The sequence below is a fragment of the Thamnophis elegans genome, chromosome 1 (assembly GCF_009769535.1).
Source record: "Thamnophis elegans isolate rThaEle1 chromosome 1, rThaEle1.pri, whole genome shotgun sequence".
Classification (NCBI taxonomy): domain Eukaryota; kingdom Metazoa; phylum Chordata; class Lepidosauria; order Squamata; family Colubridae; genus Thamnophis; species Thamnophis elegans.
Window position 1 is genome coordinate 158750210 of NC_045541.1, and position 22556 is coordinate 158772765.

Consider the following 22556-nt stretch of genomic DNA (forward strand, 5'->3'; position numbering starts at 1 on the left):
ACACACACACACACACACACACACACACACACATACATACATACACACACATAGAGGTTGGTAGGTAGGTAGGTAGGTAGGTAGGTAGGTAGGTAGACAGACAGACAGACAGACAGACAGACAGACAGACAGACAGACAGACAGACAGACAGACAGATTATCCTAAAGTTTAGGCTATTTAGTGATTAGCCTGTGTTGCAAAAAACTGAAAACTAGATTCATAGAATTAGCCACGACAAAGTGTGTCATGGGAATCCATCCTACAAGTAAAACTTTGTGAATGTGAATGATAGCATGCTTCCAAAGGAAAAAGAATTGCTAGAATTTTGGAAAGCTGTTTTGTTCTCAAAAGAAATTCCTCCAGCTGGATACCCTCACTGCTTTGTACCATAGTTCCCAATATTGACATCTGAAGCACACAAGGCTGGAGAAGTTTCACCTTAAGTTGAGTGTGTCCTACAATTGCCCTCCACTGACCCACCAGCTCAGCCTCTTGCATCTGACTTATCCAAATAGCACATTCAGGATCTGAAGCAACAACAGCTACAAGATGATTTCATTTTGGGTGAGCTTCATTTCTCCATGTCAAGTAGGGACATTTCCTGTTTTGGCAGCGTAGGATGATTTCTGATGGAATCTAGTCTTGTCAAGATTTCTCTTTGGGAATAACAAATATTGCACCACATCAGAAAGAAGATATGTTTTTCTATGTACTGTAAGATTAGAATTAGGAATTCCCATCAGCGTAACGTTTTTATTACATCTGGTAATAGATATTGGAAGACAGGATAACTTTTCCTGTATTTGAGGGGCTGTCACAGAGAAGAGGGGATTGTCTTATTCTCCAAAGCAACCAGAGGGCAGGAAAAGAAGAAATGAGTGGAAGCTTATAAAAGTGAGATCCAATTTAGAAATAAGGAGAAATTTTCTGAAAGTTGAGAACAATTAATCAGGGGAATATCTTGCCTCCCAGAATTATGGATCCTCTATGATAGAAGGTTTTCAAAAATAGACTAGACCACCATTTGACCAGGTTGGCATAATGTCTCCTTCCTTGAGAAGGATGGACTAGAAGACCTCTGAGGTCTTCCAGCCCTATGTTCTCTATGATGTAAAACTTATCTACATAGGTTTCCTTCTTTTTAAAGATACATTTTACAAGGAGGATTTTGTAAGGGAGCACAAGCAAAAGATTGAACACACATGAGCCATGGTGACGCAGTGGTTAGAGTACAGTACTGCGGGCTACTTCTGCTGACTGCCAGCTGACTGCAATTTGGCAAATCTCACCAGGCTCAAGGTTGACTCAGCCTTCCATCCTTCCGAGATCAGTAAAATTAGGGTTTTAAAAAGGTAAAATGGAATTGTTGGGGGAAATATGCTGACTCTGTGAACCGTTTAGAGAGGGCTGGAAAGCACTGTAGCGTGAAGTATAAGTCTAACTATTGCTATTTTATCCCAATTCTTATCCAGATATATCTTGAGTATTTTCATCCTAGCTAGAGTTTTACATTCAAAATGTAGATTTATTTACTCCCTGGGATTTACAGTGTTGCATAGAATGCATTCTGGCCCTTCAGATATGCTACAATACGGCCAGCAATGGTCTATTATTGTTGTGCCCAAGGGAGAAGATGGCTATTTCATTACAACAAAATACTAAGACATAATTTGGTTTATTTATTTATTACTATCATTCCTACAGCATTCAACTCCCAAGAGCAGCACACATAGAAAAACCAAAAGATTAAAAACAACACAATGATAAAAAGAAATCTTTATACTGGCACTCACTGTGGAGATAAATATCCTAGCAAAATCTAACATCCTCCCAAAAGCTCTTCTCCAGAGCCAAATTTTTATTTCTTTACAGAAACATATTAGGAAAGAGACAGTTCACATAAATAAGGGCAAGAAGTCTTTTGTACATGGGATCCTTAGCACGTGATTAGTATGGTTTAGCATGTTGTATGAACTCAGCCAACTGCAATTTCTTCAATTAACCAAACCTAAACAAAACATGCAATGAAATGTTTTTACTGTGTCATTATCTCAAGGAATAAGTGGATTTTCTGTTTTGGAAACTATTTATGTTTTACCAAGCTGAAAGGTTAAACATATTGAGGCTTCTTTAAGGGTGTGGGGGGGGGGGAGAGAAGGCAAATTAATGGGAAGATAATAGATACGTTTGAAAAGATGCTGGTGTGGAACAAATGAACAAAAATCCCCCTCCCATTTTTTCATAATAATATCAGAAAATGTGGGTGTACCTAGTGAGGTGAACGGTTGGAGAGTTAAAACAAACGGAAATATGTCTTCATCTATTGCCTCGTTCATTAAACTCTGGCATTTACAAGGCCATGTAGCACTTTGGATCTGACCTCTGTTTTTATTATAAACCCTCGGAGATGCTTCACCAGAGGAAGTGGTATGTAATATTTATAAGCCCCAATGGCTGGTTTATATCAGCTAGGCTTTATATAAACAAGCTCTTTTATGGCTTACAGAAAAGAGTAAATCCAGCCTCCCACACATCGACCCTCCTGCCAAGTAGATCAGGAACATACACAGCAGGAGTGGCAAAGAAATTCAAGATGGCCACCTCAACTATGTGATTGAAGCCCTGCCTCTTTTGTCTGCAAAACAAATTTTTTAGGAATATAATTCTAACGTTTGGGTTGGCAATATATAAATCATGTAACAATGTTGTATCTGTTTCTTTAAAGCATACTGTAAAACGTGATTGGTTGCTGTTTTCCTCAATCGGCCATAAGAGGGAGCCAGAATGCCTGTTAGTTCTCTCTCTCTGTTTGTTAGATGCTGGGCTGATCTGGAAGTGCCGTGAGCTATTGTAAGTTTTGTAACTGTTAGCAAACTTTGTGTGCCGAACTGATTGTATGATTACTGGACTATGCTATTTGGCTTATCCCTTAACTGAAAGACATTGATGACTGACTGTCTTATCCGTGTATGACTTGGACTGTTTGATGGACTCTGATACCTCTATTTCCACGAAAGTAAAAGCCTATTTAAACTGCAGTGTCTCTGTATGCTGGTTTGTGTGTTCTCCAACACAACTCTCACAACGCTTCTCTAAACGCACTCGCTCTCCCAACAGGAAGCTTACCTAACACAAATGCACAACATGCATGAAAGGGGAAGGACTTACAATTCACAGTGGTCAGGTTAACTTTTCGACTTCCCTTGGCAAATGTTTCTGAATACAATGTAGAACACCTATATTTTTAGGGTAATAACATTCCAATAGCTGACCAGCTGCTGTAAGTAGGATTCAATTTTTTTATGACTGGTTCTGTGGGTGTGGCTTGGTGGGCGTGGCATGGCTTGGTGGGCATGGCTTAGTGGGTGTGGCAGGGGAAGGATACTGTAAAATCTTCATTCCCACCCCACTCCATGGGAAGGTTACTGCAAAATCCTCATTCTCTCCCGATCAGCTGGGATTTGGGAGGCAGAGAATAGATGGGGGTGGGGCCAGTCAGAGGTGGTATTTACCAGTTCTCCAACTACTCAAAATTTCCCCTACCGGTTCTCCAGAACTGGTCAGAACCTGCTGAATACCATCTCTGCTGTAAACCGAGATGATGACATGAGGATGAGTCAGCAGGGTTGCTGCCACTTTAAGAAGCTGTATATATAAGGGAGGCCATGTGAGGGCGTCTCTCTCTCTCTCTCTCTCTCTCTCTCTCTCCTCGTGTATCTTTCTCCTCGTGTTCTATCTCCATTGTGGTTCCCCATGTACAGTTGAAGATTGATTGATTGCCTGGTATTTGCCTAACACGTGTATCTATGTATATATATGTCTTGTATGTAAACCACTGTTTGAAAGACAAATCCTTTGTGTGCTGTATTTTACTCCTGGGTTGTCTCAAAATAGTAATCACACTATGAGCATATATGCACTCTGACATATATGAATTTTTCTGGGCATCCAGATGAAAAGAGGAGATCCACCTTAGCATCCTTTGGTCAAGTGTGCAAGAGAAGAAGACTCCCAAGAAACGGCATAAACTCTCTTGGCAGATGCAGTTTATACCACTCTGTCTGTAAATGAAGGAGTCGCAGAACCTGGGGGTGAAGTTAAAAGAGAGATCACCCTAGAATCCCTACATAGCCACAAGTGGACTATGTCTGACTGTTCTTTTAACTCTGCCCCCTGGTTCTGCCATTCCTTCTCCTACATTCCCCTTCCATAAAAATAAAATGCTATCACTTCAGCCAGACCTTAGGAATGAAATTTGCCATTTGGGACTCAGGAAGGAACAGCTTCAACACAATTTTCATGGATCTCTGAGGCAGGGGTGGGAATTCTCCCGATCAGCTGGGACTCAGGAGGCAGAGAATAGATGGGGGCGGGGCCAGTCAGAGGTCATATTTACCGGTTCTCCGAACTACTCAGAATTTCTGCTACCAGTTCTCCAGAACTGGTCAGAACCTGCTGAATACCACCTCTGCTCTGAGGAAAGCAAGACAGTACCTGAGCTACAGACATACAAAGAATTGTTGGACTGTTGGCTAGATTGGGAAGCTAAAGCCAAGGCAGCAGCAAACCATTTCCACAACATTACAAGTAGTCCTCAATTTATTACTGTAATGGAGCCTGCCTATAACGGTCATAATTTCTGACAGCTGTAAACTGGGTTAGAAATGAACCAAGTCTCACAGCCTTTTTTGTGGCAGTTGTTAAGGAAATAACAGAGTCCATTAAGTGAACCAATGGCTTACTATGGGCGTTGTTAGGAATATAATTCTAACGGTTGGGTTGGCAATATATAAATCATGTAACAATGTTGTACTTGTTTCTTTAAATCATACTGTAAAATGTGATTGGCTGCTGTTTTCCTCAATCGGCCATAAGAGGGAGCCAGAATGCCTGTTAGCTCTCTCTCTGTTGGTTAGATGCTGGGCTGATCTGATCTGAGTGTTTTGGAAGCTGGCTGTTAGAAAGTGTTGTGAGCTATTGTAAGTTTTGCAACTGCTAGCAAACTTTGAGTACCAAACTGTTTGTATGATTATGGACTATGTTATTTGGATTATCCCTTAACTGAAAGACATTGATGACTGACTGTCTTATCCGTGTATGACTTGGACAGTTTGATGGACTCTGATACCTCTATTTCCACAAAAGTAGAAGCCTATTTAAACTGCAGTGTCTCTGTATGCTGGTTTGTGTGTTCTCCAACACAACTCTCACATTACTTCTCTGAACGTACTCGCTCTCCCAACGGGGAGCTTACCTAACAGGCGTGGTTTTGGCAAAAGCATCATAAAACGTGGTCACAGGACTGAAGGACACCGCCAATGGCTGCAAATGCTGCTGTGTTGCCAGCTGGGTGACTTTGGGCCAGTCACTGTCTCCCTCAGCCCACGGGCTTGAACAACAAATTGGTAGGTCAATTCCTGTCACAACCAATGAATCAAGATTCTGTTGATTCAAAAAAGCAGAGCCTGCTTTTGTGGGAAAATGTCAGGGAGGGAAAAATAAAGACAAGCTACAGATGGCCCCACATTCCTTGAGACTTTTTCTTTAAGGACCCAATGGTTTGCTATGAATGTTGGTCAGATTGTTTTATGCAAGGCAGAGACAGGTCTAAAAAGAGATGCATCAAAAATGATGCTACTGATTGGCCTGGAAAATGAAGTACATGAGCGCAAGTCAGGGGTGAAATCCAGCAGGTTCTGACAGGTTCAGGAGAACCGGTAACGAATATTTTCAGTAGTTCAGAGAACTGGCAAATGCCACCTATTGCTGGCTCCAGAGTGGAGTGGGAATGGAGATTTTGCAGTATCCTTTCCCCTGCCACTCCCACTAAACCACACCACACCCACCAAGCCACGCCCACAGAACCAATAGTAAAAAAAATTGAATTTCACCACTGGCACAAATGGTGGAAAACTAGAGCAAGTAAACGATTCGGTATGCTTTTATAGAATGTTTGCTAATGATGGCAATATTTTGAAATATACCAGCAGATGCTGGTAGAAAATTACTATTGTAAAGAAGAAATGTTTGTTGAAAGAAAGGAAAATTATTTTGTGTAAGGCCACACTTCTACTATGTGTTATCTCAAAATGGAAGCTTTAATGTTTCACAAGTAACATACAAATTTTTATGTTACAGCCTATTTTATTTTATTTTTGTGTTCATATGTTGGATAGAGAGGACCGCTGGTTTGAAAGAGGGGTCAAAGAGGCCATCTATCTCAAAATTGAACAGCCCTCTCTCAACAGAGGGGGAGGGATACGACATCATCTATCTCCAGGCTACAACACAATCCTTTCAGCAGTTATTATATTGTGTTTCCTTCTTAAAAGTCTATGACATTTTGGAGTCAACCTATTCTCCAAAGCACCTGAAGGCAGAACACAAAGCAACAGAAGAAAAGTCACCAAAGAGAAATGCAGCCTAGAAACAAGAAATTTCCTGAGAGTGAGAACAATTTAACAGTGGAACAGCTTGCTTCCAGAAGTTGTGGGTGCTGGAGGTTTTTAAGAAGAGACTGGACGCTATTTGTCAGACACGGTATAAGATCTCTTGCTTGAACAGGGGGTTGGACTAGAAGACCTCCAAGGTTCCTCCCAATTCTGATATTCTGTCTTTTGCAAAAAGATGGAAGAGGAAGAGGGGGGGAGGAAGAGGAGGAGGAGGAGTTCTTCTTGATAAATCATTTGAAAGGTTTCTATATAGTATCTCCTTCTACAGACCAAGGAGGGAATCTCCACATAGCTTTTTCCTCCTAAGATTTTTGGACCCTGGTTTAGTTTCCTACGCTATGTCTCAAATTGTTTATTTTTATTTCAGCTTAAAATAATAATTTTAGGAAAGAAAGAAAGGCTGAAATCGCACCAAATTGAGGCCTTTGAGCTATGGTGCTGGAGAAGACTCCTGTGAGTCCCTTGGACTGCAAGGAGATCAAACTGGTCAGTCCTAGAGGAGATCAACCCTGACTGCTCTTTAGAAAGCCAGATACTGAAGATGAAACTCAAATATTTTGGCCACCTAATGAGAAGGAAGGACTCACTGGAGAAGAGCCCAATGCTGGGAAAGATTGAAGGCAAAAGAAGAAGAGAACAATGAAGAATGAGATGGCTGGATGGAGTCACTGAAGCAGTCGGCTTGAGCTTAAATGGATTCCAGAGGATGGTAGAGGACAGGAAGGCCTGGAGGAACGTTGTCCATGGGGTCGAGATGGGTTGGACACAACTTCACAATTAACAACAAGAACTATCTATACCAGGGCTGACAAACATTGTCCATGGGGTTGTGATGGGTCAGACATGACTGTAACCAACAACAACTAAAATAATAATAAATAGTAAAAACAATTGCCCATCTCCATTTTCTGCCCTTCAATGCATTAACAAAAATGCATTTCTAAGACCTTCTTGTCATGCCTGCTGCATGTAGGCCCTTTCCTGTTTAACATAGACCTAGCTTTCTTCTTGCTCCTATAAGACTAAAAATGCCTGGGAGCCCATCCTGAATTCCCCCACCCCAGCACCATTCTTTGCATTTTTATGCAGATATTGAACAGTGTGGATAAAAAGCTTGAGTAGCAGATGAACTTGACAAAGGCGGCTTTCTGGAAGAAAGCTGATCAGATTTCCAAAAGCCTCAGTTTGCCTTTAATAAGAACATCTAAGAAAACTCCTGCTGGGGTTGACCAAAAGTTTTGTTTTCAGCATCCTGTTTCCCACAGCGGCCAACCAGATGTTTCTCTGAAGAATTCACCAGCAGGAAATGAATTCCAAACAGCTAATATTGTATAATCTGGTAGACTTGCTCTCTAACTGGAGGTTCCATCCCCCTCAGTGGTGGGTTTCAAAAATTGTTGGAACCTACTCTGTGGGTGTGGCCTCCTTTGTGGGAGTGGCTTGCCACCCATGTGACTGGATGGGAGTGGCTTTCCGCCCATGTGACCGGATATGAAATTATGAATTAGTACTTAGGTCGGTCCAAGAGGCTATTCAGAAACTCTGGCATTGAAGCATGCAAGTCTTAAAGCTGTCAAGTTACAAGATCCTCCCCCTGTATTTTCACCTGGTCTTATTGGAAAGGCATTATTATCGTTTTAACGGCTCCTGAAAAACCTCCTCCTCACAGAGAATCATGCAAATCAATTTCGGTTTGATTTTGGAGTACTTTTGGATTCATGGCTTTAATTTAAAAAGAAAAAGAAAAAAAGAGATGGGGAAATGGCCAGATTCTTTCTATACATATGTATTAAAATACAGATAGTCCTCAACTTACAACAGTTTATTTAGTGACTGTTTGAAGTTACAACAGCACTGAAAAAATTACTTAGGACCATGTTTCATACTAGAGACCCTTGCAGCATCTCCATGGTCACATGATCAAAATTTAGATGCTTGGCAACTGACTCGTACTTATGACGGTTGCAGTGTCCCCAGGGCTATGTGATCCCCTTTTGTAACCTTCTGACAAGCAAAGTCAATGGGGAAGCCAGGTTCACTTAACAACCGAGTTACTAACTTAAGAACTGCAGTGATTCACTTAACCACCGTGGCAAGAAAGGTCATAAAATGGAGCAAAACTCATTTAACAAAGTCAAAGACTACCTGGAACTGGGCATGTCTAGTTTAATGAAAAGAAGGACATGGGGAGACATGATAGCAGTGTTCCAATATCTCAGGAGTTGCCACAAAGAAGAGGGAGTCAAACTATTCTCCAAAGCACCTGAGGGTAGAACAAGAAGCAATGGGTGGAAACTAATCAAGGAGAGAAGCAACTTAGAACTAAGGAGAAATTTCCTGACAGTTAGAACAATTAATCTGTGGAACAGCTTGCCTCCAGAAGTTGTGAATGCCCCAACACTGCAAGTCTTTAAGAAGATGTTGGATAGCCATTTGTCTGAAATGGTATAGGGTTTCCTGCTTAGGCAAGGGGTTGGACTAGAAGACCTCCAAGGTCCCTTCCAACTCTGCTATTCCATTCTATTTGATTCTGTATGTCTCTTGTTTAGCACTGTGAAAAGTAAAGGGATAACAAGCAAACATTGTTTACAAGATGCTGAAATACATTTAAAACAATGTTAAACAAAACAAGGGAAAGGGGTAAGTGAGAAAAATGCAACTGGTGAAGGAAGCGGGTCCAAAGGAAGCTTCAAATGGTCATTGTTTTGTTTTAGGAATAATCCCAAAATCTGCAGAGGAGCCTCTACAGTAGTGTTTCTCATTCTTGGCAACTTTCAGATGGGTGGACTTCAACTTCCAGAATTCATGACTGCCTGGGGAATTCTGGGAGTTGAAGTCCACCCATCTGAAAAGTGATGGGCAGAGTGTCCTCAAATATAGGCAGAGTGTCCTCAAATGAGCCATAGTGGGGCAGTGGTTAGAGTGCAGTGCTGAAGGCTACTTCTGCTGCCTGCCTGCCAGCTGCCTGCAATTTGGCAGTTCAAATCCCACCAGGCTCAAGGTTGACTCAGCTTTCCATCCTTCTGAGGTGGGTAAAACGAGGAGCCAGATTGTCGGGAGCAATATGCTGACTCTGTAAATGGTTTAGAAAGGGGCTGTAAAGCACTGTGAAGCAGTATATAAGTTTCAGCGCTAAAAGAGCTTCACCTTTCTATTAACCTCCAGGCAGATTGAAGCAAGACAGACCTTCCTCATGAGGTTAAGGCTTAAGCCCTCAATGGCTACAACTTGAAAGGACGTTTTAAAAAGTTAAGTCTTTAAAGTGCACCAGTTGGCAAACTTCTGGCTCTTTGAACAGAGGGAATACCAGGTATGTTGCTTAAGAGCTGGCCAGCAAAGTGTTAATCGGGATCTGTTAGTGGATTCAACAAGTCAAAATGGCCCTACCAAATCCCCCCCCACACACACACAGACACACACACACACACACCAACTGTGGCAGCCATCTTGACATTTTCACACACACACACACTTCCAAGATCATTTAAAGTCCCATGTGCTTGTGTATTACAAAATACAAAATATCAGAGCTGGAAGAGAACTTGGAAGTCTTCAAGTTTAATTTCCTGCTCAAGCAGGAGACTCTATACTGTTAGGGACAAATGGTTGTCCAATCTCTTCTTTAAAACTTCCAGGGATGAGCACCCACAACTTCTGAAGGCCAAGCCACTCCACTGTTCTGATTGTCAGGGAATTTCTCCTCAGTTCTAGCTTGTGGTCCTGCCCTCACCTGCTTTGGAGAATAAATTGGCTCCTCCTTCTCTGTGACGGTCCCTCAAATATTGGAAGCCTGCCATCATGTCACTCCTTCTCTTCATATTGATTGGCTAGAAAACACCTTGAGACCCTAACTCTTCTAGAAAAGAGAGGGCTTGTGTATTAAAATTCCTTAAAGCCTTTGTAACTTTTGCGATAAAGCTAGATTAGCCGAATGCTTTTTCACATTCTTTCTAGACTGATATGTACGTGACAATGGCGCCCTCCAGTGGGCAATTGTTTTTGCCCCCCCCCCCCTTTTCATTCCTTTTTTTGGTGGTTCTTTTATAGGGCAAAGGAAAGAGTTTGGTGTTGTGGTTAAAAGGGACTGGTTTGCACTCCATGAGTTCTAATCTTACCTGAGATATGAAGCCGTCTGGATGACCTTAAGCCTCTAGGTCAGAGGCAATGGCAAACCACTTCTGAAAATGTTCCAAGAAAACTGCAGGGGCTTTTCTATATGGTTGCCAGGAGTCAACACTGATTCAAAGGTAGGAGAGGAAGGCTGGAAGACGAAGGGGGGGGGGTAATGGAGGAGCAGGAAGGTGGGAAGGGAGGGGAGAGAGGAGAAGGGAGAGGGGAGGAGGGGGAGGAGGAGGGGGAGGGATAAAGGGAGAGGGGGAAGAGGAAGGGGGGGAAGAGAAGGAAGAAGAAAATGAGGAGGAGGAGGGGGAGAGGAGGAGGAAGAGGAGGGGAAGAAGGAAGAAGAAGGGGAGGGGAGAGGGGGAGAAGGAGGAGGAAGAAGAGGAGGGGGAGAAGGAAGAAGATGGGGTGGAGGGGGGAAGAAGAGGAAGGGGAGGAGGAGGAGGAAGAAGAAGGGGGAGGGGCAGGGGGAGAAGAAGAAGAGGAGGGGGAGGAAGAAGAAGGGGAGGAGGGGAAGGAAGAGGGAGAAGAGGAGGTGGAGAAGGAAGAGGAAGAGGAGGGGGAGGAGGAAAAAGAAGGGGAGGAGGGAGTGGGGGAGAAGAAGAAGAGGAAAAGGAGGAGAAAGAAGAGGAGGGGAGAGGAAGAAGAAGGTGGAGGGGAGGAGGGGGAGGAAAAGAAGGAGGAGGAGGAGGAAGAGGGAGGAGGAGGAAGAAGAGGAGAGGGAGAAGGAAGAAGGGGAGGGGGTGGAGGGGGAGAAGAGGGGGAGGAAGGAGGAGGAGGAGGAGGAGTCCACTTTTAAAATTAAGGACCACATTTCTACCAAGGGAAGCCTCGGGACTTTCAGCAACAGGATTGTGTGCAACCCTCCCATCCACACCACTCATTCAGCCTCATCTGCGGTCAAAGCAGAACAGCCTCTAAACTGGAAAATGTCAAGGAAGAAACGAAAACATTCAACATTCCTCACTGCTTAGTTGGGGTGGAGACTGTGAGATGGGTGAGAGATTGCAGGGAAGGAATCCCTCCAGCCTCCTGGGAGGTCTGGAAGTGGGAACACCTACACACCCAGGGGCAGCCTTCATGCCTGACACGCACAGGCCTCTGTGGAGGAGCACAGAATGACACCAGCATTAAGCCATCACCATACAAACTCCATTTTGGCAGGTGTTGTGGGACATTGCATAAATTGATAAAATGAGCAACACTGGTAAAAATCTATAGCAAGAGACTGTTTTTATTTCAACAAAAGCTTTTGATCCTGAGGACAACTCTGCTTTTTTTTTTTTTTTTTAATTAAGCATTTATAGGCCGCCCTTTTCCCTGAGGGGACTCAGGGCGGCTTACAATAATAGGGGAGGGGAGTGCGGGACAAGACGCAAAAAGAAAATGTGAATAGAAATAATTAGCAATAAAAAACCCAACATTCATTCAACATTCGGGAGGGGCGAGAGTAAAGTCTTATCCCCAGGCCTGACGGGATAGCCAGATCTTGAGGGCTGTGCGGAAGGCCTGGACGGTGGTGAGGGTGCGGATCTCCACGGGGAGATTGTTCCATAGCGTCGGAGCTGCAACTGAGAAGGCTCTCCTCCGCGTAGTCGCCAGTCGGCACTGACTGGCGGATGGAATTCGGAGGAGGCCTACTCTATGCGATCTGATGGGACGGAGGGAGGTAATCGGCAGAAGGCGGTCTCTCAAATAGCCAGATCCACTACCATGGAGCGCTTTATAGATGGTAAGAAGGACCTTGAAGTGCACCCGGAGACCAACAGGTAGCCAGCGCAGCTCACGGAGGATCGGTGTTATGTGGGCGAACCGTGGTGCGCCCACAATCACTCGCGCGGCTGCATTTTGGACTAGCTGAAGTCGCCGGATGCTCTTCAAGGGCAGCCCCATGTAGAGCACATTGCAGTATTCTCTGCTTACTCTACATGTCATCCAGAATCTTCCTCTTTAGGCCGTATAATATTAGGAATGCAGCTACTTCTTTTAAACTAAACCTAAATTTTGGTTTATCTCATATCTCATCATAAAGGAATGTTAAATCACATTCATCTTGACTTGTATAAATATATATATTGTTTGAAACATGGTTAGATAATCAGTGGTCTACAGGCACCTTTGGGGTGTTCAGCTTGGCAATTATGAGCAGGGTTCTTATTGTTGTTGTTTTGCATTTGTTTATAGCATTTACGTACTAGTCAGAAGTACCGGTACTCCTCTCATGCAGAAAAGAATGTTCAGTTCAACATTTCCCCAATAGATGGCAGTATGGTATTGCTGAATTCAGGAAGGCTTTCCCACTATGTAGTATTCCTTAATTCTCAAGAAAGTCACTCTCCAGAATGGTTTTTAATAGGGGATAAAGGTCAGAAACCTTTTAAAGCCAGGGATGCCCAAGTTAACAGTCTTATTCCAAAACTGAAGAAGGGCAAGATACATCCTGGAGAGAGTTAAGCATTGAATGGGTGCCTCAGGTACCTGCAAGCACTTTCCTCTTTTCCCCAAAAACCTCATGCTTCAATATTTCTTCACTCATTCAGAAAACTCTGAATGAGATGATAAGTTGATGAGATGCACACAACCCCATGGTTCCATGGGGGGGGGGATTTCTTTTGCCTTCTTCAAATGGCCACAGTGAGTATAGTAATGAGAGGGAGGCCATCTAACACTTATCAGGATTACATAGGTTTGGTTAGGATTATGGAAGTTCTATTTCAACCATATCTAAGATTGCTAGATGGGAGAGAGGCTTGCATGTAAGAAGAGCAGTTGAATGTGAGTGGACGGTCTGAAGAGACCATTCCATTACAGGATAAGAAGCAACAGCCATAGAATCACTGGCTTAAAATGGGCAGCTATAGAAATGGAATAGCAATAGCAAAAGCACTTAGACATATATATATATATATATATATATATATATATATATATATATATATGTATGTATGTATGTATGTATGTATGTATGTATGTATGTATGTATGTATGTTTTATTTGTGCTGATAAATAAATCTAACAAAGGCAACAGTAAAAATATTGGGTTTCTGTCGTGATGGACTCTTGTGACGAGCCGAAGGACAGATGATGGAAGCAGTTAGCTTCCTCCCATAATTGGGGCTTACCAGGGGTTGTAAAAATCTAATATATATATATATTACAGAAATCTTTACAGCCATTTCTGAGCAGTTTACAGAGTCACCATATTGCACCCCCAACAATCTGAAACATTTTATCCACCTCGGAAGGATGGAAAGCTGAGTCAACCTTGAGCCTGGTGAGATTTGAATTGCCAAATTGAAGGCAATCAGCAGAAGTAGCCTGCAGTACTGCACTCTAGCCACTGCACCACCGTGGCTCACCGTGAAATGAATGAATGAATGAATGAATGAATGAACGAATGAACGAACGAACGAACGAATGAACGAATGAACGAATGAACGAATGAACGAATGAACGAATGAACGGCGCAGTTTGCTTGATTTGAACGTATGTTTTATGGAGCCATGCTGCTAGTAAGCCACGAGTTAGCTTTTATCTAATGTTTACTCCAACATCCTGGTCATTTTGACGTCTCAAATCATCCAGAATCATGATTGTCCCAAAGGTGCTTTTTTTAAAAAGGCAACTCAGAGAGCTAATAACCAGATGACTGCAAAGAATGTAAATCCTTCCATTCCCCACCAGTCAGTTAGAACTGAAGAAGCTTCTTGGATGAGAAAAGAAACATTTTCAAAGAAAAACAAATCCATGAAGTCTGGTTAACGTTTGAAAAAAGCATCTTTGGAGTAGTCACTTCGATCTTTTTTTTTTTTTTAATCTCCAGCTGCTCAAGTTCAACCCAGCTCTACTTCATTCAATGTTGCTAGAGGTTTATTTGGATAAAAATGTTGTGAGAACCCAGTTGGTAATTCATGGTTTGTGGATTACAGTATTGTGTGCTTATCTCTATTCTTTGTCCAACTTCCTGTCACTCTGTCTTTTTTTCTGTGGCACGACAAAACCGCGGTCCACTAAAGCGCGCCCGATTAAAGCGCGTACCTGATGTCATCAGCAGCGCGACAAATACGACCGCGGAGATTTTAAAAAAATTTTTAAAGCAAGCCGATTAGGTTTAGGGTTAGGGTTAGGGTTAGGTTAAGGGTTAGGGTTAGGGTTAGGGTTAGGGTTAGGGTTAGGTTAAGGGTTAGGGTTAGGTTTAGGTTTAGGGTTAGGTTAAGGGTTAGTGTTAGGTTTAGCGTTAGGTTAAGGGTTAGGTTTAGGGTTAGGTTTAGGGTTAGGTTTAGGGTTAGGTTTGGGGGGGTTAGGGTAAGGTTTTCGCGTTAATTTTAAGTTTACCGCTCACAGCGTGATGTTTTCGTCGTGCTGTGATGACGTCAGGTACGCGCTTTTGTCGAGCGGGCTTTAGTCTACCGCGGTTTTGTGGTGGAACCTTTTTTTCACCCTCAGCTGTTATTATCAGATTAATTCAGCTCTGTTTCATTGAAATGCTGCTAAATATAGTCCCACTTTTTGTAAAATACATCACAACCTGTCTTAAGTAGTGCTTATTCTTCATTTGATTTCGTCAGTCACCAATTGTGGACAAAATTGCTGATCTAGATGCTAACCTAGAGTTATGCATTACGTTTATATGCACTTTTATTGAATTTTATGAACCTATTTATCTAGGGGGGTTATATTTCTATTTGGAATGCACTTACATTGATAGATGATAAACCATTCCTTCAATATAGTTGTGGCTTAATCAATAAACCATGATTGAAGCATAGCCTGTGCTGAATATCTTATATGATTCAATCAGTGACTGATCAGACTCTTACTGAATTTTCAGAATTGTAATCCAATACATCTGGAAATAACCAGGCCAGAGAAAATAGACTAGGTAGCTGGGCAGAGATTGAGGGTCCCAACTTATTTAGTGCTTTACAGACTAACAAAGTAGAAATAAATTATCTTCTGTCAGTTAACGGGAGCACTAAGGGGTACTGTGAGACTATATTGTTTAGTAACAGCAGTTCCAGTAGTCGGGTTGTGGTCGGATAGGATAGGAACAGGATAGGAACTCACCATCCTTAGGCAAGGACCTACACTTCTCTTGCTGTGCCACATTTGCCTCCACTTCAGTTGGGTCTAGGACAACTCGCCATGGCCAACTCACCGCAGGACCAGTTCAATGCTGAATTACTCATTTGATTCAGTTACTTTTATTATTGGTGGCCATTTTTCCGTAGAAATTATTGCAACTCTTGTTTTTCCGGGTTGACTTTCTTATTTTATTATTGTTGGCCACAGTTCCGTTGAACTTTTTCTATTTGTTGAATTGTCCTATGGCGAGTTGGCCCATTCTGACTTCAATTGCTCCATCTCTGCCCTCTTGGCTGCCTGCATTCCATCCTGTACCACCACCACCACCCCTTCCACTCCAAAGCTGTTCCTGCTTCAAGAAAGCCTTGTGCAACCTATGGAAAGCCTTGCATGGCAAGCAGCTGATTCACAAAGGGGGCAGGCATGTCATGCCTTATCAACAGAAAGAGGGAGAAGACAACAGAGGTCAGTTGGGGTGGCAGAGTGCAGGGAAGTGGAAGACAGTGCAGCCAAAAGGGCAGAAATAGGGCAGGTGGGAAGAGTTGAAATGCACTCTGTGGTCATAAATGCAAGCAGGGTAAAGGTAAAGGTTCCCCTTGCACATATGTGCTAGTCGTTCCCGACTCTAGGAGGCAGTGCTCATCTCTGTTTCAAAGCCGAAGAGCCAGCACTGTCCGAAGACGTCTCTGTGAACATGTGGCCGGCATGACTAAATGCTGAAGGCACACAGAACGCTTTTACCAAAGGTGGTTCCTATTTTTCTACTTGCATTTTTACATGCTTTCGAACTGCTAGGTTGGCAGAAGCTGGGACACATAATGGGAGCTCACTCCATTATGTGGTGCTAGGGATTCGAACCGCCCAACTGCCGACCTTTCTAATCAACAAGCTCAGCGCCTTAGCCACTGAGCCATCGCATCCCTCACAAGCAGCCAACACCCAAATTTTGTTCACATGATTGCAGAAGTGCTGCAACAGCCATAACTTTGAGGACCTTCTGTAAGCATCATTCATTCAGTGCCATTGTAACTTTGGACAGTTGTTGTCAGGCTAAGCCCAAGAACGTAGAACAACCTAACATGACTTCAGTTCTTTATTTGCTTACACACAGTGGGCAGAATCTTGCCAGATTAAACCCTCACTAAGACTGATTTAGCTCATTTTAGCCAGAGAAAACCAAGTTTTGTTGGAAAACTTTCAAGTTTCTGTCTCTTGGGACTCTCATTTTTGGGCCTCACATCCTGGCTCTAAAATTCCTGGAAGGCTACAGGAGAACCTTATCAAAGAACATGTAGCATTCTACAGGAGAGCAGCATTGGAAACGAGGCTGAAACTTCTCCCTATTGTGAACAGATTAAATAGACTGCACTAATTCCCCTTTTCCTGTTGCAGATAGATTAACTAGAAAATTTTGCATGCTTAATTATCAGACTTATTAGTTAGAGACAGAAAGAGGAGGGCTGTAGATTTTTAGTAATGAACCCACCTTGTGGGAGGACCATCCTCTCTCAGGGATGTGTGAATTCTTCATTGTGTGTTACCTATTGCTTACTAATGATTGTGTGCCTTTGTTTTCAAAGAATATTTAAATGCTCATTTGTGTATTGGGACTCTCAATTTGTCCAGAGACTTTTTGCTCTCTACAGAAAAAACAGGTTGCAATTTCCCACCTTTACAGATTAACAAAGTTGGAAAGGGACTTTGTAGGTCATCTAGTCCAACCTCTCACCCCACCCAAGCAGAATCTATGACATTTTTGACAGATGGCAGTCCAGCCTCTTCTTGAAAGCTTCCAGTGATGAAGCTCTCACAACTTCTGAAGGCAAGCTGTTCCATTGGTTGATTGCCGTGTCAGAAATTTATCCATATTTCCAGGTTGTATCCTCCTTGTTCGGTTTCTATCCATTATTCCTTTCTTGCCTTTGGGTACTTTGGAAAATAGCTTGACCCCCTTCCTCTCTGTGGCAGCCCCTCAAATATTTGAACACTGCTATCATGTCTCCCCTCGTCCTTCTCTTCACTAGACTAGCCATGCCGAGTTCTTGCAACCGCTCTACATATGTTTTAGCCTCCAGTTCCCTAATCATCCTGGTTGCTCTTCTCTGCACTCTTTCTAGAGTCTCAACATCTTTCTTATAGTGTGGTAACCAAAACTGGATGCTGTACTCTAGGTGTGGTCTTACTAAGGCTTTATAGAGTGGTATTAGTATCTCACTTGTTCTTGATTGTATCCTTCTGTTAACACTCTTGCAGGCTTCATACATACCTAGCATTTTGGACCCAACGTAATGGAGAGGCACTAGTTTAAAAGCCTGCCCACCAAGGTTGCCTTATTACAAGACAGTCACTGGATGTGAGTTACTTGTGTTGGTGCCGTTCGAGCTATTGGATTTCAATGGGCCTGTCCTTTCTAGGAGTTGGGGTTCAGTGTGGCCTTTGAGTGCTTTGGACTCCCTCCTCTCTCTGGCAGCTCCTCAAATACCGGGACACTGCTTTCATGTCTCCCCGGGTCCTCCTCTTCACTAGACTAGCCAGGCCCAGTTCCTGCAACCTTCTGTGATTATTGGCTACTTCGCAACAGGGTAGGATAATCTTCTGTATTTGGCAGGGTTTGTGGTTTATGGTTTTTCCATCACTGACAAATATACCTGAGAGTTTCTGAGAGGGGTTATTCTGCTTCTCTTTCTCTGTCTCCTAGCTTGCTCCAGATTGTTTTGCCTTTACACACACACACACACACACACACACACACACACACACACACACACACAAACACACTTTCTGCAATGTGTTCCTTCTTTCATGGGAAACTGCTACTTCATGTAGTCCATCACACTTGCTACCCTCCTAGGCACCCTCTCTCACAGTCATTGAATAAATGGTCATTCAGCAAGAACTGTCATTCAGCAAGATACTGGAGTGGGTTACCATTTCCTTTTCCAGTGGATCATGTTTTGTCAGCGCTCTCTGCTATGACCTGTCTGTCTTGGGCGGCCCTGCACAGCATAGTTCTTAGCTTCATTGAACTACGCAAGCCCTTTCACCACGGCAAGGCAGTAATTCATGAAGGGAATAGGGACTACAGCCAAGAAATTAAAAGAATGCTTGCTCCTGGGGAGGAAAGCTATGGCAAATCTAGACAGCATACTAAAAAGACTTGACTATACGCACTTTTGCCAACAAAAGTGCCTATAGTCAAGGCTATGATTTTCCCAGTTGCAATAGATGGCTGTGAAAGTTGGACCATAAGAAAGGCTGAGCGCCAAGGAATTGAGGTCTTTGAACTATGGTGCTGGAGAAGACTCCTGCGAATCCCTTGGACTGCAAGGCGATCAAACCAGTCAGTCCTAGAGATCAACCCTGACTGCTCTTTAGAAGGCCAGATCCTGAAGATGAAACTGGCTACCTAATGAGAAGGAAGGACTCCCTGGGGAAGAGCCTGATGCTGGGAAAGATTGAGGGCAAAAGAAGAAGGGGGTGACGGAGAATGAGGTGGCTGGATGGAGTCACCGAAGCAGTAGGCATGATCTTGAATGGACTCCAGAGGAGGTAGAGGACAGGAAGGCCTGGAGGAACATTGTCTATGGGGACTTCACAATTAACAACAACAGCAAGAACTATCTATACCAGGGCTGACAAACTCATGGCCCACAGGCGAGATGCGTCATGCGCTGGTCATGCTCATGCCTGATTTAAAGAAGGAAAAAAAAGTTGTGATACATCATGTGATGCTGCCGTGATGCCACGGGTTTGACACCCCTGATCTATAGTTTGTTGCTTCCACACTAATACTCCTCTACCAGCTGTCTCCCACTGACTGACTTAAGAAATAACTTTAATGTTTAGTAACCTACTGACTTGGCAAGAAATATTGGTCACCTGGAAGGAAGAGGCTGCTGATCCTATTTAAGGACAAGCAGATGGCTTACTTGCTCTTAGAACTAACAGAGTTCTGCAAACTACAGATCAGAGTTTAATTATTGTCTATGTCTATTGTCTATGGCTTGGTAGCTGACAACCCCAGCACCAATACTGACAGCAACTAACTTCTGGTGAGATTTAACCACCATGTTAAACCTAGATAATAAAATATAGAACCTTTCTTCACATAACAGTTTTTGTTTAAACAAATCATATTATAGATTAGCATGGTTTTCTGGTCCACACAATTGTAATAAGTGTTTGGGATCTGAATTCAGCAAAAGCCAATGTCAGAGGATGTGCCCTTGAGCATAACAGATTGCTGAAAGAATACTGAGTTAATATAAAGTAGCTGCAGTTCCCATTAAAAAAAGAACAAATAAAATGATCCTAATATAACATCGAATGTTGGCAGACATTGCATAAATAAAAGATACGAAATACATCATTTAGGAAAGTCTCGCTTCTATCCAAATTACATCTTGAAAACACTGAAGGTGTTTTAAGATGAGATTGGACAACCATTTATCTGAAATGGTACAGGGTTTCCTACGTGGGCAGGGGGTTGGACTAGAAGACCTCTAAGGTCCCTTCCAACTCTTGTTATTCTCTTATTCTGAAAAGAGAGAAAGGTAAGATTGCGGGAGAGAAAGTTTCCTTTTTGCTTCTTAAGTCAGAAACTCTTACCAAACTATAGACCAGGTGAGGGAAACTACGGGGTGTTTCTCACTACTCTTTTATCTGCCTTACCCCCCCCCCCCCCTTTGTCCTAGCAGCTGGTCAAAACAGCTCATCAATGTCAAAATATTGTGCAGATTCCAACCCTGTTTGGATCAGTGATGAAATTTAATTTTTTTACTACTGGTTCTGTGGGCGTGGCTTGGTGGGTGTGGCAGGGGAGGGTTACTACACAATCCCCATTTCTTCCCGATCAGCTGGGACTCGGGAGGCAGAGAATAGATAGGGGCGGGGCCAGTCAGAGGCGGTATTTGCCAGTTCTCCGAACTACTCAAAATTTCAGCTACCATTTCTCCAGAACCTGTCAGAACCTGCTGAATTTCACCGCTGGTTTGGCTCCTTAATATGTTACATCACAAACCATCCAACTTCCTTTTAGCCTAGTTTAGTCCATTTGTGAACTTAAGCTCTGTATTTGAAAAAACTCCTCCCAGCTGAATTGGACCTGGTGTTTCAACTACAATGGTCAACAGCCATGGGAGTTATAATCCAACCATCTGGAAAACATTCATCTGCAGCAGCCTGTTCTTGGTGCATCTATGACCAATCAAAGGATAGTTGAGGGATGTTGCTAGGGCGTTCAGGTGATTGTGCTGGTTTTCTCACTGAGATACTTTGCTGACGTCCGTATGTTTAATGTTCTCTTTCAATAAACCTTTCGTTAATTGTGTTTTCCTTTTCCAGATGCGAGAGACAGGTTTACTGCTTCATTTATTGTGTAAATTGTTGTGTTCCAATTATGCACATAGGAACTTTATCACAGAACCAATCTAGTTTGATGTCTGTTATTTTCTGTATTATGAATAAAATCAGTTGAGCTTCATCTGCCTCCAATAAAACCTATCATTTAAGTTTTTGAGTGCACCTCCCAGGGAATTTTGTTTTTATAGGTTGCAGATGGTGTAGCATCCAAAATTGGTGACATGTGCTTAAAGCCATGGAGGATATTGCAACATTAAATGAAATTGGCAGAGGAGGGAGGGAAGGAGGAAAATGAGAAACCAGCCAATTTTGGTCAAAGTGGCCTCTCAGCAAGTATATTTATTTGTCATGGAGAAGAACATGGAGGTTATCATTACAGATAGTCCTTGACTTACAACTTTAGTGACTGTTCAAAGTTACAACAGCACTGAAAAAGTGACTTATGACTGTTTTTCACACTTACAACCATTGCAGCATCCCCATAGACACCTGATCCAAATTAAGATGCTTGGCAATGGATTCACAGTTATGATAGTTGCAATGTCCCAGGGTCATGTGGTCACTCTTTGCAACCTTCTGACAAGCAAAATCAATGGGAAAGCCAGATTCACTTAACAACCGTGTTACTAACTTAACAATTTCACTGATTCACTTAACAACTGTTAAGTGGTGGTGAGACCCCTCCTGAAGAAGCCGTCTCTGGATCCAGCTGTCCTTAATAACTATCGTCCAGTCTCCAACCTCCCCTTTGTAGGGAAGGTTGTTGAGAAGGTGGTGGCTCTCCAGCTTCAGCGTACCTTGGAGGAAGCTAACTATCTTGACCCCTTCCAGTCTGGCTTCAGACCCGGTTACAGCACAGAAACCGCTTTGGTCGCATTGACTGATGATCTCTGGAGAGCTAGGGATGGAGGCCATGCTTCCATCCTAGTTCTCCTGGACCTCTCAGCGGCTTTCGATACCATCGATCATGGTATCCTTCTGCGACGACTGCGGGAGATAGGGGTGGGCGGCACTGTCTTGCAGTGGTTCTCCTCCTATCTCTCGGACAGGTCGCAGTCGGTGTTAGTGGGGGGGCAGAGATCGTCCCTGAGGCCCCTAACATATGGGGTGCCGCAGGGGTCGGTCCTATCCCCCCTACTATTTAACATTTACATGAAACCGCTGGGCGAGATCATCCGAAGGCACGGGATAAAATATCACCAATATGCGGACGATACACAGTTGTATCTGTCCGCCCCGTGTCAACTCAATGAAGCGGTGGACGTGATGAACCGGGGACTGGAAGCCGTTAAAGACTGGATGAGAGCAAACAAGCTGATACTCAACCCAGACAAGACCGAGTGGCTGTTGTGTTTCCCTCCCAAAAATTTGACCACCATACCATCACTCAGGCTGGGGGGACAAAATTTAAACCCCTCAGAAAGGGCCCGCAACTTGGGAGTCCTCCTGGATTCACAGCTAACTTTTGATCACCATCTCTCAGCTGTGACCAGGGGGGCATTTGCCCAGGTTCGCCTGGTGCGCCAGTTGCGGCCCTA